This window comes from Protopterus annectens, chromosome 9.part0 (assembly GCF_019279795.1).
Source record: "Protopterus annectens isolate FY-2018-M chromosome 9.part0, PAN1.0, whole genome shotgun sequence".
Lineage (NCBI taxonomy): Eukaryota > Metazoa > Chordata > Ceratodontiformes > Protopteridae > Protopterus > Protopterus annectens.
The window spans coordinates 623,497,421-623,517,738 of NC_056743.1; the positions used below are offsets into that span (position 1 = coordinate 623,497,421).

At 39.2% G+C, this 20,318-nt stretch overlaps 1 protein-coding gene across 2 annotated transcripts in view; it reads left to right on the plus strand.

Moving 5' to 3' along the window:
* The first annotated feature begins 5,823 nt into the window (after nucleotides 1–5,823).
* EGFL8 (EGF like domain multiple 8) overlaps nucleotides 5,824–20,318 on the plus strand; it is a 233,888-nt gene continuing 219,393 nt past the window's right edge. For both annotated transcript variants that reach the window (XM_044083186.1, XM_044083185.1), the window contains exon 1: nucleotides 5,824–6,330. The gene's annotated coding sequence lies outside the window, so the exon portion shown is untranslated. The remainder of the gene's footprint in view (nucleotides 6,331–20,318) is intronic.

A 20,318-nucleotide genomic window follows, 5' to 3' on the forward strand; every position in this document is an offset into this window, starting at 1 on the left:
CGAAAAGGGTCCAAAAAGGCACATTTCATTTATCTGCTTAACAGGTAAATAAATAGTTAAAATTAGAAATAAACGATTCAAGTCAGAAGATTCCAAAGACACTGTTTCCATATCAGGGTAAATAACAGTCTGAGAAGTACGATGGTACAAAATTGGAAGGGGTTGCTTTCTGCCTACACAGCTCCACGAACCGTATCTTTCCATTTTCTTCAAAGGCATATAGGAAATCACTTCCACACCCAAAGGCTCATCCTCACTAATGGTCTCCACACTATATCTATTCTACCTTTATGCATGTTTCAATGAATTCCCAGTAAGCTGAAAAATCAGCTTGCTACTCAAGGATGAAGTGCTGTTGCCTTATTATAAGGAGTCAGTTTTACTACAGATGCACAAGAGTGGCCCAACATCAGAGATAATTAAATATCTGCACCTCCATATTACTCTTCTCTGGGCTCCCCACCCATGGCCAAGGCTTTAGATAGCACACAACACTAGCAAATTTCTTCTTTCACTTCTACATCTGCACTCAGTTTTATAACCAAATATATGCTCAATACTCCCATCATTTAATTTAATTATGTGCTGCTCAGGCAAGTGAGCTGATCTGTTGTGGTACACTTCCAGCAATGGCCCGGGTACAACAGCAAGGGTAAATACAATCTCTCTCTCTCTCTCTATATATATATATATATATATATATATATATATATATATATATATATATATATCTGTGTGTGTGTGTGTGTGTGTGTGTATATATTTAAATATATATATATTTTTATATATATATATATATATATATATATATATATATATATATCTGTATGTGTGTGTGTGTGTGTGTGTGTGTGTGTGTATATATATATATATATATATATATATATATATATATATATATATATATATATATACACTTTACAGTAGCTCATCCAGCATGCTTTGTGTATTGTAAAGGAGAACCAATGCACTTAGAAAAAGAAAGACCACACAGACACAGAAGGAACATGCAACCCTCCGCTCCCTGTGTCTATGGTTGAACCATAGACATTATAGCTGTGAGACAGAGACCCTAACCACTGAACTATCACACCCACTCAGCAATACGATAACATGTCCTTTGGCAATGGATGAGGAGAAGTATATATCATATTAGTTTTTGTGCACGTACAATGAGTTTGTTGCCAAGGTCCCAGTAGTACATTTCATTAAATGCTGTACCTTCTACCATCTGGTTGCATTAGTATCAATTATGTTACAATATATGATTTCAACAATACTGTTGTATTTACAGATTAAAATTATACCAATCACAGACAATGTTTGCATGCTTATTTCATGTATGTAAGTATGTATGTATGTATATATGTATGTGTGACGAGTCCCTACTCTGGGTCAGCAATCAAGGAGACTCAATCCTCACCACTGACTGCAGTGAGGGACAGTCACTAAGACCAAAGATGGATTCACACAGTATTTTCAGATGTAGCTCCATGCACACAAGCAGCACACTCCAGACCAGGAGCTCTCTCCAGACTCACATAAAACTCCACACTGACCACTTTGTAGGTCTGTGTCCCTCTTCCCAGTAGCTGACACACACACTTGGATATTTGAGTTTCACACACACATACACACCTGGGAAAAGTTCCCACAGATTTACTACCTGTGCCCCTTTTTGCCCAGACTCTAAGGTAATCAGATTCATACTAGGTTAACTGCCCTTTCTGGGCCATTTTGCATAGCTAATTGCCCATGTGAGAATTAAACCCTGCACCTTGTTTTTGCAAGATAAACACCTTAACCACTACACCAATCTGTCTGTAATCACGCTGCCACCAGTCAGCTACATTAAGGCTCTTACAAAGGGTACCCAATTATACTGTGTAAAATTAATGCTACATAATACAAATGGTAGGGTGTGACCAAAGCAGCAATGCTTTCAGGAGGGGCTACAGCGAATTTCCTTCCATACAGATTTGGCTGAAGATTCTGCAGTGCCAATGCTATGGCTAGACATTCTTTTTCTACAGCTGCATAACAATCCTCCCTGGGTTAGAGACTACGGCTAAGATATACAACTGGGTATTTTTCTCTCTCTGAGGAAACCTGGCCGAGTACAGCCCCCACCCATAGTTTGAAGCATCCACCTGCACAACAAATTCTTTACTGTAATCTGGACTGGCTAGTACAGGGGGTCCTCCCAAAGCCCTTATAAGCTTTTGGAATGCCTGCTTGCAGGCTGGGGTCCACACTACCTTATCTGGCCTGTTTTCCCTTGTCAGGTCTATGATTACCAGATTCACCTCAGACTCCTCCCGCCATCCACTGCAAATACTCAGCATATGGGCCTCCCTATCACGGTAAGGCTTCATCATGTTCACATGATACAGTTTGTTCCCCTGCCTCCTGCCTAGCAGCTTTACCATGTAATTAACATCACTGACCTTCCTTACCACTTCGAAGAGTCCCTCCCAAGCTGTCTACAGCTTATTGTGTCTGACAGGAATGAGAACCATAACCTGCTGTCTTACAGCAAATTCTCAGGAATAAGCATTCCTGTCATACCAGACCTTTTTCTGCTGTTGGGCTCCTGACAGACTCTCCTGGGCCAAGCCCATGAGCTCCCTAACCCTTGTCCTGAGGTTTAGGACATATGCCACAGTATGTGTGACTGTTTTTACTCACATATGTATTTATACATTGTATCTCTTTTTTCACGTCATTCTCTTCTTTCTCATATTTAGGTCATGTAGGTATGGTTTCATTGAGTCATATATGTGTTTATGTCTCTGTATCTGCCTTTTGGACTTGGTCACAGCTACAAAGGGTCTTTGGAACCATTTCACTTATCTGGTTAAAAAAATTAAATAAATAAATAAATAAATAGTAGGAGCACAGACCAGGATCTATTGCAGAGGAATCAGCATGTCAAATGTGTCAGCATCATTTTAGAAGTAATTAAGGTGCCAGCAAGGGTCATCCAAAGTTTGGTCTTATGGTCACTTCTTTTCATAATTTACATGAAGAATATCCAGTAGCATCATAAAGCTCATCCAAAATAAAATTATACACTTTTTTATTTTTTTACTGTTCCTACCATAATCCAGCTAACAACCAATATAATCCCACAACTCATCTTGACTGGATAGAAAGTTGTTTCACAGGAACCTTTTCCAATCAACTTAAAAACAAGAAAAGATGTGCACATATTTCAACACACACACACACACACACACACACACACACATATATATATATATATATATATATATACATATATATATATATATATATATATATATACATATATACAAACACACACACACACACACACACACACACACACACATACACAAGCAGACACACAAGAAAAATTAATGATGAAAACTGAATGCAAAGAAGTAAAGATCTTGCACTATTTGTTTAGAGACCAATGACAAATACATATTTTCACAGTAAGTAAAAAGTATATGACATTCATATTAGTATCACAGGAAAATAGCAGACTGTGGATACTGTTTGTGCTTCAAAGCAGTGTACGACAAGAGGTTACAGATTCTCATTTATAATACAGTGTTGGGTTTGCTGGTATTATATACTGCTGGCTGCTTTGAAACTGCTAATAAATTACATCTACATGATATAAATCAGAACATTATGGGTGTAACACCAGCTTTACTAAGGTCCTAGAATTAAATGATTAATCCAGTTACCGCTGAGCAAAGCAATGGAGGGTATCTAAAAGAATAGTCTCTTAAACCTTCAATATGCAATTGATAATGTAAGATAAAATAAAAATCCAAAAGTATGCAGAGCGTGATGGAATCAGATTTATTTATTAGGATAGGTTAGCGCTTTCGCAATAGCTTCATCAGACCTTCAATAACGTTATTGAAGGTCTGATGAAGCTATTGCGAAAGCGCTTTGCTCAGCGGTAACTGGATTAATCATTTATCTCTGCATTTTACTTCTTCGCTGAGCATTAACTCCGCTGGGTTTGTTTCGTTTTTGACTATTATTGTAAGGTCCTAGAATTAGTTTAATGGGTTTAATGTAAAGTAAATAAATATTTAAATTTTTATTGATTCACTATTAATTGTAGTTCTGTGGATGTGCTCATCCCAATTTCAAACAGCATTTCACTGCAGAGAACTGGGGCAATACTTCCACAAAGTTCTTTCTCTTTTAACCTCTATGCACAAACACACACACACACATGCACACACTCACACACACACACACACACACACACACACACACACACACACACACACACACACACACGCGCACGCAAGCACACACACACACACACACACATGCACACACACACACACACACACACACACACACACACACACACACACACACACGTGAAGACAGACACACAAACACATACATACACATGCACACACACACACACACACACACACACACACACACACACACACACACACACACACACACACACTCTAACATTAGTGAACCAAACTCATACTATGCCTTAATTAGTGTTACCTAATCACTCCCTGAACTGTACTATAGTACACGTATCCCTTTTTTTGTTTGCAAGGTCCAAGTTCATCGTGGTACACCACCATCCTCATCATCTATGCCTTTAACTCCTCAGACATTACCTGCACCTTTTGCAGCAGACTTTCTTGTTTTGTGTACTTGAAGTACATACCTTCCAATTTATTTCCATAAGGCTGGGCCCTGCCCACCCCGATTATTATTGGCATCCTGTCGTCTGATTCATCATTTCAGTTATAAGTCCTCCTTGCTGGTGACTTATATACTACAACCAGCTACCCATGTTTCGTTAAGCCTCTGATACACTCAGTGCAGATGTCATCTTGTCACTTTCTTATACACTAAACCTTTGCTTCCTGGACATCTGAAACTTGTAATTCAAAGACAATGTTTGATTCATTGAGGGTAACATTAATAACTGTTGTGACTTTGGAGTAAGAATAATAAATTAGAGGTTAATGGGTAAAGTCCCCATGCAATAGGGAAGCAGAGGATGACATACTTCACAATGACCACTGTTTTTTACACCTGTTGGTGTTTCATTCTTGGACTTCTATGTGTCTAAAGACAGCATCAAAATATCTGCAGTTCTTTCAGGGATGATTTTTGTGAACTAATGCTTGAAGGCTGGTATAAATGTATTTATAATTTTTTTCTTTCTCATTGTGGACTGTAGAAGTTGTGTGGTCAGTTATTAGAGCTTGAAATATTTGAATTTATACTTGTGGGATTTAGACCTTATTACAGTATCTGTTGCTAACCTGCATACATCTTAACTCATCTCGCCAGTGTACTTTGCCATGTAGGAATTTCCCACCACTGAAAAATCCACAACTTTTGTAGGGGTCAGTTTACGTATGTAGAAATCTCTGCAAGAAAAAAGTGCTTCTGTAAATTTCCTCAGTCGCTGTCTTTCAGTTTTCATACTGTACTGTCCTCTTATTTGTGTATCATATAGTACTGCTACACAGGAAGACTTTGGCTATGGGGACAGTGTTCAAAGAACAGACTTGCAGAAACATCCTTTGCTTTGTCTGTTAGTCTTCCTTTGTGTTATAACTTATAGTCCATTTTTAAATTATACAGTGCATCTTAATTGGTCATCTGATAAGTAGTTCATAAAAGATCAGACTCCATTAGAAACAAATGTTTTGTGAGCACTATATTACAGCTGTTATCACAAACTCCACCAGCAGAGGGCATTTAATCACTATTTCATTCCTTCACCTTTCTTTTCCCCATGTGGTCCTGTAAGAGGGAGGGATACACAGTTACAGAATGAGAGAAAGTGGAAATGACAAGAGTTCAGGTTCAAGACAAGTTGCAAACACAGCAGAGAGGAGAGACTAGCGTGTCACCTGCTGCAGCATCTTAAGGGTAGCGGTCCCTGTCATCATCCTTTCCCAAAGACCTCTGTAACAGCTGATAATTCAAACAAGGCAACAAAGAGGAAGAGGTAATTAAGAACTCAAGGAAAAATATTCTTTCGAGTACCCTGGCTTGTCATTTCCCTCAAAGTGAAGAAAGGACAAGTAGTTTCTGTTTCAGAGCTGCTTGAGGAAATACTTGCATTATCAGAAAACAAGACACACAAGTTATCTCTAGATAAAATAAGCATAGCAGATGTTCTGACAAAGAAATGTGCACTGTTTGCTTCTTATGAATCAGTTACCAGCAAGCGTCTCAGGCACACGGGAACTGACAGGACAGAAAAAGTAACTGCATGCTTTATAAACTGGTGAGCTCTTTGGGGCACGTGCAATGAATGGACTGCCAGCGATATACAGCAGAATAACGGTAAGAATTGCTTTGTGTTTCTTCCTAGACATTTTTATATAATTTTGTGTGTGTGAATTGTTTTAAAATGTGGCTTTGTGATCCCCTACTGGAACTTTACATTTGGAAGCAAGGACCACCGCATCTGAAGAAAAAAAAATAAACATTTTACTGAGTACAACAGTTATGTAAAGCAGATATTTACTTACGATGTAATATCTTGCCAGCTTGTAATCTTCCTTTGGTTAATCATATAATTTCTTCCTTTCTATATCAATTTACAAACATTATAAGTGAGACAGTAAGGGCTACTTATTGTACATCAGACACAACAGAACTATTGTCCAGGAGAAAAATGGTATTTTGATATAAACTATTTCAGTGTAAAAATTATTCAAATTAGTACTACAGTTTTATATTATGTTTTACTCAAACATAATATGGTAGAATTTATTGGTTGTCAAAACTATCATACATCCATGTCAGTTAGAGAAAAGTACATAAGTCATGCCTTTGGAATGCTACCTCAGAATTACCTTCCAAAGAAATGTACACCTTATAATGTGAGAAACCCTGAATAAGCTTGCAAAGACCTTTGTGAAAGTTGTAGTCAGATGCTGTTTGAAACTGGGATAAGCATATTTACATAGCTGCAAATAGTAATAAAATCATAACAATATAATTATATATATATTTACTTTTTGTTTCACACAACAATCTAGTTCTAGTACTTTGGTAAAGTTGGTGTTCTAGCCTTCTGGTTCAGTTTGTCATATCATGTAGGTGTAATTTATTAGCTGTTTCAAAGCAGCTAGCAAAATATAATAACAGTAAACCAACACTGTGTTATAAACGTGAATATGTAACCCTTTGTAGTGCACTGCTTTCCTGACACAGAAACACATCCCACATCATCACTGCTATTTTTCTGTAAGTTTAATAAGCAACTTTGTATACTTTTTTCTTTTGTCATTAGTCCATAAAATTATTTCTTTGTATTCAGTTCTAATCATCAGTTTTTTGTGTTTCTAAGTTTGGATTACTTATCCATCTCATATTTTGTTAAGAGATTGTATGCCTTAATTAAAACTGCCCTTAATTAACCCTATATATATATATATATATATATATATATATATATATATATATATATATATATATATATAACTGTATTAACTTGTGATTAAAACAAGCAGTGAATAAAACCAGCAGCTTGCATCAATTGCAGTGTAACTTCGCTGTTCTGTTGTGCAGACATAATACACTACACATAGATGAAAATTCCATAGGTATGTATTTTACTTGCCTTGTCCAGAGTATAGTATGAAATACATACTAATGTTGAAATGAGGTACTATAAATCAGTATGACTAGCATATACATAAAACATAGTGCATACATAATAAAACTAAAAAATTAGATACTTATCTTAAAGATAAGTAGAAAGTGCATGTGAGTGTGTGTGTATGGTCATGTGTGCGTCTGTAAGTGTGTGCAAAAGGTAAGGAAGAGCAGCCACCACCACCATCCCTCTTAAAGTGCATGGCAATTGATTTACCCTAGGTAAATAACCTGTAAACCCTCTTATCCCACAACATAGACAAATGATTATAGCTGTATCTGGTAGAAATACCTTCTGCCCAACTCCATCCAGTCTGCCCCACCCAGGAAGACTTGTTCTGAGGTAGTTCTTTGTGTCTACTTACTGGTAAGCAGAGCATGGAAATTAATTAAATTTCTGAGATGTGATGAATACTTCTTGGGGGAGCAGTAATGGAACATTTATGGAACAGTGCCGATCTGCCTGTTTCTGTAACATGTACATACTGCGGAGCAAGTTGATGACTGGTAAAAATCTCACTGAAAACAATATTAGACAAGCATAAGACATACTCTGCATACCACTCAACCTCTTAACACAAAAACTATGGAGAAAGCCAAAAATAATGGGGGGTGGGCAAAGCCTCAAAATAGGGACAAATTTTAAACATTGCTCTTTGCTCTTTTAAATTTAGAAAGTTGCTGGAATAAAAGGTCTTGTTTTACCGTGCATGTTATGAAGGATATGAAGTCGGAAACTCAAGTGCCTGTCATTATTTAGTGAATTCAGTCCTCACTGATTTGTCACAAGAATCCAGAAAACGAAAAATTTTATGAGACACAGACCAAAAATATGAGGAGAAAATCTGGACATTCTGTGAAAATCAGAACAGTTGCTAGGTATGCTTGGAGCACCTATGAATTAGGAAAATCCTGTCTACGCCAAGAAAGTAAAGTCAGTAATTAGGTTATAACAGTGTATTTGATAGTAAGGAAAGACATTAACCACATGTAGGAGTCATTATCTACCACTGCTGCAGATATTTCTGATAATGTAACAGAATTCGCGGGACCACAGCAAATAGACTGTACAAAGAGGTCATCATAAGAGGCAGAGAATAAACTTTGTGATAATAATTCAAAAGGAATAATCAAAACACGTAAGATGACTTCCTCACACAGTATTCCAGGAAATGAACAGGTCAAATGAAATAATACAGTGTGCATTATTTCATTACTTGTCAACTACAAAATGAGAAGTGAAGAGAGTTAGCATATCATAGCCTAGTTAAGGTTACGAGGGTCTGTACTCTGGGATGTGAACATGTTGGTGGGGGGAAGGGAGTCTGTCTTCTTTCCCTCATGACAAAGCTCTTCAGATTGATGAAGGAAGGGACAATTGACAAAACTGCAACCTTAGCAGTTTCCAGAAGAATAGGTTGCAGATGGTTAACATACAGCCTGTGCCAGGGCTTTACCAACTTGCATGTGCTGATTTGTTTACATTTCATTTTGTTTTGTATGTACACTGACATGTCAATCCTCACCAGAACAAGTGGTTTAAAAAATGAATGAGACAATGACATGTTAGGTATTCATGCTCATTTGTTTTACTTCGTGTGCATGTAGATCATCAAAATTATAACCCTGGGCATTAAACAGAAAACAATTCCTATCTTCAGACTGAGAATATTTTTTCTGACAGCAGTCAGAACCTTGAGTATAATGCATACCATATGTATTCCTGTGCGCTTAAGTAAATGTTATGAGCGAAATCTTTGTGGGTAGAGTCAAGCTGGCTCAGAAAATCACTGATGGTGTTGAGCAATTTCTTTCAAGGAATTGCATAGTGATGGACTGCACTTCAACTAATCACACTGTAACATTATGAGCATATGTGGCGGTCAGATTCACTATAGAAGGCCAAAAATTGTCAGTGATCCTCACTATACGCTAGTACTGCAACACTTGTCAGTGATCTTTACTATAGACTAAAACCCCAAAACTTACCAGTGAGCCTCAGTATACACTAGAACCCATAAACTTGTCAGTGAGCCACAGTATAGACTAGAGCCCATAAACTTGTCAGTGAGCCTCAGTATAGACTAGAACCCATAAACTTCTCAGTGAGCCTCAGTATAGACTAGAACCCATACATTTGTCAGTGAGCATCAGTATAGACTAGAGCCCATAAACTTGTCAGTGAGTCTCACTATATACTAGAGCCCATAAACTTGTCAGTGAGCCTCAGTATAAACTAGAACCCATAAACTTGTCAGTGAGCCTCAGTATAGACTAAAACCCCAAAACTTGCCAGTGAGCCTCAGTATAGACTAGAATCCATAAACTTGCCAGTGAGCCATAGTATAGACTAGAACCCATAAACTTGTCAGTGAGCCTCACTATCTACTAGAGCCCATAAACTTGTCAGTGAGCCTCAGTATAAACTAGAACCCATAAACTTGTCAGTGAGCCTCAGTATAGACTAGAGCCCATAAACTTGTCAGTGAACCTTACTATAGACTAGAGCCCATAAACTTGTCAGTGAGCCTCAGTATAGACTAGAGCCCATAAACTTCTCAGTGAGCCTCAGTATAGACTAGAACCAATACATTTGTCAGTGAGCCTCAGTATAGACTAGAGCCCATAAACTTGTCAGTGACCCTCACTATAGACTAGAGCCCATAAACTTGTCAGTGACCCTCACTATAGACTAGAGCCCATAAACTTGTCAGTGAGCCTCAGTATAGACTAGAACCCATAAACTTGTCAGTGAGCCTCAGTACAGACTAGAGCCCAAAAACTTGTCAGTGAGCCTCAGTATAGACTACAGCCCATACATTTGTCAGTGAGCCTCAGTACAGACTAGAGCCCATAAACTTGTCAGTGAGCCTCAGTATAGACTAGAGCTCATAAACTTGTCAGTGAGCCTCACTATAGACTAGAGCCCATAAACACATACTTATAACATGGCCCCATGCCCGATGTTGCTTTATTCCTATGCTCATGACACAGTATTATTGCTCATTACATTGAGACACAATGAAGGTCTTTGTAATTCACAACAACAGAGCCTATAACACTTCTGTCATTGCTGACCTGGGTTCTGGAATGAGTCTGATTAACTTATGATCAGATTTTATATATGAGTGTGTGAATGCATATGTATGTATGTAAGTGTGTGTGTGTGTCTGTGTGTTTGTCTAACTTTAGTAGATATTTGTCTTCAGAGGAGGAAATGACTTATATGTTCTTGCCTCCAACACTGTGTGTGTAACTTAGTAGATTTTCTTCTTGGGAGGCTGTGTCATTGCATCATGCATTTGAATGGCTGTAAGAGTAATTTCAACATGGTCAGCATGTTGGCATGGAGCCAGGATGTTTACCTGTGTCACAGGTGCTACTGAAGAGAGGCGTGATTAGCATTATGAGTACAGCAGAGCCAGCAGAGGGTGAGAATGATCCTTTTTCCATTTCTCTTGGGAAAGGGGTGAATAGGAAAGACATAACACCACTGGTTCTAACCCCCTTAGGGATACAAATGGTGTGCTGTAAAAAATTACTAGTGTAAGTGTAAGCTGTCTTACACTCACCATGTATGGAGCGTGTACATGTGTGAGTGGTAGGTGGCTTGATGGGGGATGGGAAAAGTAGACATGGAATGATATGTAATGCAGGTGACACTGACCCTCACTGCATAGGAATAGACAGGAACACCTCAGGTCATCAGGTGGAGGGGAGCCAAACATAAAAACAGCTAGTAGTGCAGGGCAAATGTCATGATAAAAAACTGATCCCCTCAGTATCTTCATTCTGGGTTAAGATAAAGTTAGGGGAAACAAGTCACCTCTTTCCTATATTAGCAGTTATTGGATGAACGAGAATTATGTGAAATGTTTATTTCTTAGAAGAAACTTGAAAATTGAAGGTATGTGTATACTTATAAACATGAATGCAACTGGTTTAGGAAAAGTTATAAAATTACATTTATTTTATGTCTTATGAAATAGAAGCATTACAGTAACAACACTTTGATACAGAGTGCATTCAAAAAAAAATAAAATATGTAAAGTCATTTGAACTTATGTAACAATGATAAAATACAAAAGTCCAGAAGTTGAAGATGAAGAATGAAGAATTCACATTAGGAGGTATGCCTTTTCCCCAAATAATGTCCACATGTAGGACAGCTAGCAAGTGTAGTTACAAAAGCAGTACAGGGCTTCAAAGTGGTTGTAGAAAATCACTCATTTACATTAAAATCACCAGGTTCCACTATTAGAGGACTAGGTAATAATGCAGAATATAACATGCGATCAAAAAAGGGGCCCTATCGACCTGCTTGTGACATCATGGAAAGTGTACATCTAGTTGTGAATAAGCCAGATTTCTAGGAGCAGGATATTCTGACCATGGTACTGTACTAGGAGCAGGTTATACTCCCCATGGTACTGTTCTAGGAGCAGGTTATTCTCTCCATGGTACTGTTCTAGGAGCAGGTTATTCTCCCCATGGTACTGTTCTAGGAGCAGGTTATTCTCCCCATGGTACTGTTCCAGGAGCAGGTTATTCTCCCCGTGGTACTGTTCTAGGAGCAGGTTATTCTCCCCATGGTACTGTTCCAGCAGCAGGTTATTCTTCCCGTGGTACTGTTCTAGGCTAGGAGCAGGTTATGCTCCCCATGGTACTAGGAGCAGGTTATTCTCCCCATGGTACTGTTCTAGGCTAGGAGCAGGTTATTCTCCCCATGGTACTGTTCTAGGAGCAGGTTATTCTCCCCATGGTACTGTTCTAGGAGCAGGTTATTCTCTCCATGGTACCCCATGGTACTGTTCTAGGAGCAGGTTATTCTCCCCATGGTACTGTTCTAGGAGCAGGTTATTCTCCCCATGGTACTGTTCTAAGAGCAGGTTATTCTCCCCATGGTACTAGGAGCAGGTTCTTCTCCCCATGGTACTGTTCTAGGAGCAGGTTATTCTCCCCATGGTGCTGTTCTAGGAGCAGGTTATTCTCCCCATGGTACTGTTCTAGGCTAGGAGCAGGTTATTCTCCCCATGGTACTGTTCTAGGAGCAGGTTATTCTCCCCATGGTACTGTTCTAAGAGCAGGTTATTCTCCCCATGGTACTAGGAGCAGGTTCTTCTCCCCATGGTACTGTTCTAGGAGCAGGTTATTCTCCCCATGGTACTGTTCTAGGAGCAGGTTATTCTCCCCATGGTACTGTTCCAGCAGCAGGTTATTCTCCCCATGGTACTGTTCCAGCAGCAGGTTATTCTCCCCATGGTACTAGGAGCAGGTTATTCTCCCCATGGTACTGTTCTAGGAGCAGGTTATTCTCCCCATGGTACTGTTCTAGGCTAGGAGCAGGTTATTCTCCCCATGGTACTATTCTAGGAGCAGGTTATTCTCCCCATGGTACTGTTCTAAGAGCAGGTTATTCTCCCCATGGTACTGTTCTAGGCTAGGAGCAGGTTATTCTCCCCATGGTACTATTCTAGGAGCAGGTTATTCTCCCCATGGTACTGTTCTAAGAGCAGGTTATTCTTTCTTCTCCCCATGTACTGTTTCTAGGGCAGCCATGGTCTCCCATGGTAAGTAGAGCAGGTCTCCCCCATGGTACTAGGTGAGGCCTTTCTCTCCCATGGTACTGTTCTATAAGAGCAGGTTAGAGCAGGTTATTCTCCCCATGGTACTAGGAGCAGGTTCTTCTCCCCATGGTACTGTTCTAGGAGCAGGTTATTCTCCCCATGGTACTGTTCTAGGAGCAGGTTATTCTCCCCATGGTACTGTTCTAAGAGCAGGTTATTCTCCCCAATGGTACTAGGAGCAGGTTCTTCTCCCCATGGTACTGTTCTAGGAGCAGGTTATTCTCCCCATGGTACTGTTCTAAGAGCAGGTTATTCTCCCCATGGTACTAGGAGCAGGTTATTCTCCCCATGGTACTGTTCTAGGAGCAGGTTATTCTCTCCATGGTACTGTTCTAGGAGCAGGTTATTCTCCCCATGGTACTGTTCTAGGAGCAGGTTATTCTCCCCATGGTACTGTTCTAGGAGCAGGTTATTCTCCCCATGGTACTGTTCTAGGCTAGGAGCAGGTTATTCTCCCATGGTACTGTTCTAGGAGCAGGTTATTCTCCCCATGGTACTGTTCTAAGAGCAGGTTATTCTCCCCATGGTACTAGGAGCAGGTTCTTCTCCCCATGGTACTGTTCTAGGAGCAGGTTATTCTCCCCATGCTACTGTTTACCCACTCACATTATCACTACTCGATTGTATGCTTTTCTCCTTCACTTCTCTTCATTATACCGGGAGATAGATGCTGCAGCAGCTAAGTTGTATCTGTGGTTCTTGAACACTTTGCTAGATATTCCTGTAATAAACATATTCCAAAGGCATGGTCATCTTTCCTTCAAAAGGTTTGACTCAGAACCAGGCCTTCTTACACATGCTGTTGTGCATATGCATATATGGGCACACTCAGCGATGCTCATGTGCACAGTTAAGTAGTACTGAAGTATTGTTATACCTCTCAGTGCAAGAATTCTGGACAAAGCTAAAAATAATGGGGGACAAATGCCCAACAATGGGGACAGATTTTAAATACTGCTCCTATAAACTTAGAAAATTGCTAGAATAATAGATTTTGTATTATTATGCATTTTCTGAAGGATATGAAGTCTTAAACTCAAATGTCTGTCATAATTTAGCATTACTTAAGGACTTCAGTCCTTAATGATTTGCCAGAAAACCACAAATTTTATGACAAACAGACCAGAAATATGAGGCAAAAATCTGAACATTCTGTGAAAATCTGGAGAGTTGAGAGGTATGGCTCAAAGTTGTTCAACTTTATTTCTTGCTACAACTGTTTAAATGCTTTGCATGCATCTATCACCATTTCTAAAAATAAAATGTTTCTCTGTGTTATGTTTTTCTCTACCTCTCAAGCAAATGTGTTAATATTGGTAATGCTGCCTTATTTCCTCAGCTTATGCCCTGGAATATTTGCTGCTGTCTATCAGACTTGCTAGCCAGTGCATATTATGTCCCAGCATGTGTCACTTGCTTTTAAACACTGGCTACTCCCTTTCTTTGTTACGCTTCTTTTAGCTGCTTCCCACTTGTATTTATCTTCACAGAAGTAAAATCACTGCAACATGATATAGTTATTACAGTACGAAGTGTCTACTGAATGTGGGCATATCTGAAGTAGATAAGTCAAATAAAGGAATGACACGTAATTATTTACATGCCAGTAGTACATCGTTATTGACTGGACCTGCTGTGCTTATATTTTATAATGATATGAAGTGCTGTCACACAGTCTATAAGAAAGCCATAATATGATATGCTCCCACTCCTTGTAGAAAGGTAGTGTGGTGACACCTTGGTAAGTTCTCTGCCTTGTAGCTCTAGGGGCTGGGACCCATTCTTAACCCCTGATCAGTTTTGGTGCAGAGTTTTGAATGTTTTGCCAGCTCAGTTTCTGAATGGGTTTTCTGAAAAAGAAAGTAATGCATGCTGGTTTATTACACACACACACACACACACACACACACACACACACACACACACAAACACTGGTGTGTGTGCTTGTACTTGTGTATTACTTTGCCCTTCTGTGCTGAGCTGTTACTGAAAAAGGTCTGAGAAAAATCAGTTAACTTACCCAATTAACACAAAAACCTAGATACACACACATATAAATGCGCATGTGTGTGTGTGTTGTATTTTACTTTGTCCTTCTGTCCTAGGCTGTAGTTGAAAAGGTCTCTAACAAACCATTTAATCCAGTTAATAAACCTAATAAAATTAAGGCCTACTTTTACATTCTTCTCCCCCAATTACAAGAAACAGGAGCTGTGCCGTTTTCATTACTGTTACTTCTCTGAGAATACCAGGCAGTTACCCTGCTTGTCCATCAATAACATTTGATGTAGTCCTCATCACCCTGAGTTTAAAAGATAGTGTTTATTTGTTATGCTTGTTTGCTGAAAAATGAGAACTCTCCCTCATCTGTAGTGTGTGACAGGAAATGTAAGAAGCAAACTACACCCTCTCACAGACAGGAGGAAGTAAGAAGTGGACATCTGCTGTCAGTAAGAGAGCAAAACTGGAAACTTGGCACAGAGGGAGACAGACTACTTGACACATTGCAGTAAAGGAATCGACTAGATCCAGCAACGCAGTATAGCAGGACTGAATGAGATGTAGTACGAGTCCTGTCATGAATACACCCTACACTACAGCTCTGTGTTCCAGTTTTGAATGTCATCCCTCATTCAGTGATGCTCCTTTTTAAGGTTTGATCACCACAGACACTGCTCACATGTTATATCTCTCTAAGCAAGCCATCTAACCAGATTAAAGCTCTTGTTTCATGCATGAATATGGGTATCTAGTGGTTGCTAAGTTAACAAAAGTACTTCTGGAGGTGTAGAAAGAAATGCTAGTTTTCTTCTCAGTCTTCAAATATTCCCCACAACTCTCTCACTTACAAATTGCATAAATTCTCACCCACTGCTGACTGTACCCTTTAGGAAACATGCACGCCCCATTAGGCTGTTTCCCCATTAGAATGTCTTATGTCTATGTATTAAATGGGCTAACACAGAAAACATGGTAAAAATTATGTATTTTTGATATGATACGCATTTTATTTTAATATTCAAGACTACTAAAATGGACTGCTAATATGATATGCAGTACTGAAGCTATACTAGAAAAGTCAGCTGTATACAGTAATTATAAATGGCAGTTCTCATAACTTCATTCATATTTAGTTAACATAAGACATACACGTACCTATTTGTTTGCTAGAGAGCTTCCTTTCCCACAACTGTATTTAACCACTTCCCAGTGTCGTGCCTCCTTCAGGAAGCCAGCTCATCATAAAAAGAAGGCCAGAGCAATTCCCATTTCCATGACATCACTGGGAAGGTTATAATGTGTGCTAGTTATCCAAAGAAATTGCACCTGTTGTCTGTCCCTGTCATGATGCAGCATTTCAAGCATATTCACTGGGACCAATACTTGCTATAGTTCTATGAGAACATTATCTCATTAATTATGAATAAAAACAAATAACTGTACTATAAGCTGCGAAAGCAAAGACATATTTTCATTTTGAAAGTTCGTTGCTCTGCACTCCATTGAAAGTATATCATCAGGGAATTACAGTGAATGATGTATATGCCATGCACAAGAACATAGCTCCATATGAACTGTGTTCTGCCCTGAAATGTAAGTTCCAAAAGTAAATATACACCCCAATTCACATTTGATTTGCATAGCTTTACAACCATTAGAATATGAAAAGGCTGACACATGGTCAAACATTTGTATAGCATTCACCAATCCTAAGAATTGTGTGGCACATGGCAGATGCATTTCTTGATGGTTATGTCCATATTGTCTCAGTCCATGGAAGATAAATATGCAATGCATAAAAAAACAGAAAACCACCAAATAATTTTAAGGGTAGAGACTTTTCTCTCTATTCGCCACCCCCCCCCCCCCCCATGGCCTAATCCTCACATGAGGGATTTTGATCCAATAGATCTTTTTATTATGGATATAGCCACTTCCTAAGTAGAACTATCACAAAAAAGAAGGAGACTCTGTATGGCATTTGTAATTTGTTGACAGATTTTTAGTATGTGATGTTATTTCACCTCATTATTTCCAAAGTTGCATTTAGCCTTTTCCATAGCTAGTTTTCACTAGTCAAACATAATACTGCATTTTAGGGCTCTAAATATGAACAGATACCTTATTGCATCTGAAAAACTATAACACTTTTCTTGCAAAGTTCATGATTTGGTTATGTTAGTAAAAGGACAGTTCCTTGAATGAATTATGTTTCTTCTTCTTTCGGCTTTTCCCGGTCAGGAATTGCCACAGTGCATCACCTGTCTGCTCATGATTGGCAGTAGAGTTTTACAGTGTTAAGTTGCCAGCCCAGCACCCAACTTTCCAAAGAAGGCACACACATGCATGCACTCATGCCTAGGGCCATTATAGAGTGTCTAATCCACCTACAGCATGTCTTTGGGATGTGGGAGGATACCAGAGCACCCAGAGGAAACCACAGGGAGGACATGTAGACTCCGCACAGAAGGCACCCCAGCCAAGGATTGAACCGGAGAACCTCTTGCTGTGAGGTGGCAATGCTAACCGCTACACCACCATGGCCACCCTCTTGAATGAATTGTGGTTCAACAGCATAAATAGAGTGAATCAAAGTGTGCTGTTTGTGAATAGCAGTTAACTGAACTGTGACCCCCCAATGTTGTGGAAAAGGCTATTTCTCCAAGAGGACAACTAGGTAAAATGTTGTGTCCAAAAGCTTTGCATCAAGAAATTTTGCTGCTTTTTTTCCCCCTGAGTTGCAATGACCTTGATGTTAGTTATAGGGGGAAGAGTTCCTCTCTACAGATGGTGTAGGGACTTGACCTTGTAAAGATAAAATAGGTCCTTTTTAATCATCTTTATGTGAGTGTCATACTTTGGTAGTATGCTAAATAATGGATTTTATATTTTTCCTACAATGAGGTTTAAACAGCTGTTGCAAAAGTTAATGCTGCAACAGTAATTTTTTGTACTGTTAGATTCTTATTTTCACTTTTTGATCAACTGTTCTCCATCTATTCATTTTTTTCTTTTTTGTCTTTTTTTATTTATCTTTTATTGACCAGGTTATTGTCACTAGGCTAGTAACTACTTTTTTGGGGAGACCCAAACTAATATTTTATACTACTGGGAGAATTTGGCCAGGGCATCAGGGATCTTTACATCCACCTAAGTTTCCACTGACTCAGGCAGATGCGATCTCAGTATAACATCTCATCCGAAGAATGGCACACTCAGGTGTGCAGCTCCCCCCATGCTATACTGCAGTGTCACCAATCTATCTGGTGTTGGACTACAATCCCCAGCCTTCTGCACCAAAGGTGAGTGTGCTACCTGTTGCACTACTGCCAGTGACCAATTAACTTGCTTTCTTTGATAAGCCACCTATTGAATGTCCTGATGAGTTACTTGTCAGAAAGCAAAATTATGACACTGGAAAAAGCACATGTTTCTTTCTGTCGACACTGCACACCCCACTCCTTTATTACTTTAGGTAATCTCCCCTGAGGTGATTCCATACTCCCTAGTAAAAGGGTATTTGGAGTAAAGTGGCAAACTACATTCCAGTGCCAGACACCAATGATCGTTCATAAATACAAATACAAGCATACATATAGATACCGTACTGCAGAAGAAGACAGTAAAGACTAGTAGTAAACATCGGGCACAGCCAGTACAATACAGGCCAATCTGTTCTGTCACAAGTGACCTTCTGGTTTCCGTCAATGTCTCATCGGCATACTGCCTTACATTATTTGATATAACTGATGACTCTTCAGTCAAGGAGACTAAGTCCATCTGCATGTAGAGGCCAGTACCCGATGATGCATGTAGCAGACATGCAGTTTACATGTAGACCTGCATTTGACAATACAGTGCTCCATATTACCCAATGCTGCACCTAGCAGGCATGCAGTTTAAATGTATTTGACAATACAGTACTCCATATTACCCAATGATGCACGTAACAGACATGCAGTTTACATGCAGACCTGTATTTGACAATACAGTGCTCCATATTACCCAATGATGCACGTAGCAGATATGCATTTACATGTAGACCTGTATTTGACAATACAGTACTCCATATTACCCAATGATGCATGTAGCAGACACGCAGTTTACATGTAGACCTGTATTTGACAATACAGTGCTCCATATTACCCAATGATGCACGTATCAGACATGCATTTACATGTAGACCTGTATTTGACAATACAGTGCTCCATATTACCCAATGATGCACATAGCAGACACGCAGTTTACATGTAGACCTGTATTTGACAATACAGTACTCCATATTACCCAATGATGCATGTAGCAGATACGCAGTTTACATGTAGACCTGTATTTGACAATGATGCACGTAGCAGATACGCAGTTTACATGTAGACCTGTATTTGACAAGACAGTGTTCCATATTACCCAATGTTTCACGTAGCAGACATGCAATTTGCATGTATTTGACAACACAGTTCTCCATATTACTGAACATGCAACAAAGTGCTGAGCCTGCTCTGCAGTGATTCCAGTTCTGGTAATACGAACATAAAATCTAAGAAATTCATTCTCTAAAGTCAGTGATGCTGTTTGGCAAGTTAAACTGATCCCAAGAGGTGATGGCAAGAAGTCCAGGAACCTTTGTGACTTAGACTCGTTTCAGTTTGTATGAATGTTTGTACATGGAGGGAGCATTACTTGTACAGCATATTGTTTGATAATGAGTTCAGGATATCACGTGTGTTAAATTGATTTTTTCATGTTTTGGTTGACATTATCATTTAGCATTCCTTGTTTTGTCACAGATGCAGCACATTATTAGATGGTGGGACTAGGAGAAGAGACAAAAGATGAGGTTCCTGTTTTTAAAAGTATTCCAACTCTCTGAGTTTGTGCAACCACGAAGTTAGTAAATATAGAGATTGTTGTGCGAGGACAAATGCTCCAGACTGGTGTATTGTATGCAACAGGATACGTTCTCCCATGCAAAAATTCGTTTACAGTGGTTATGCTGTTTTAAACAGCAATGGTTTAGCACATGCTCATTAGATGTTTTAG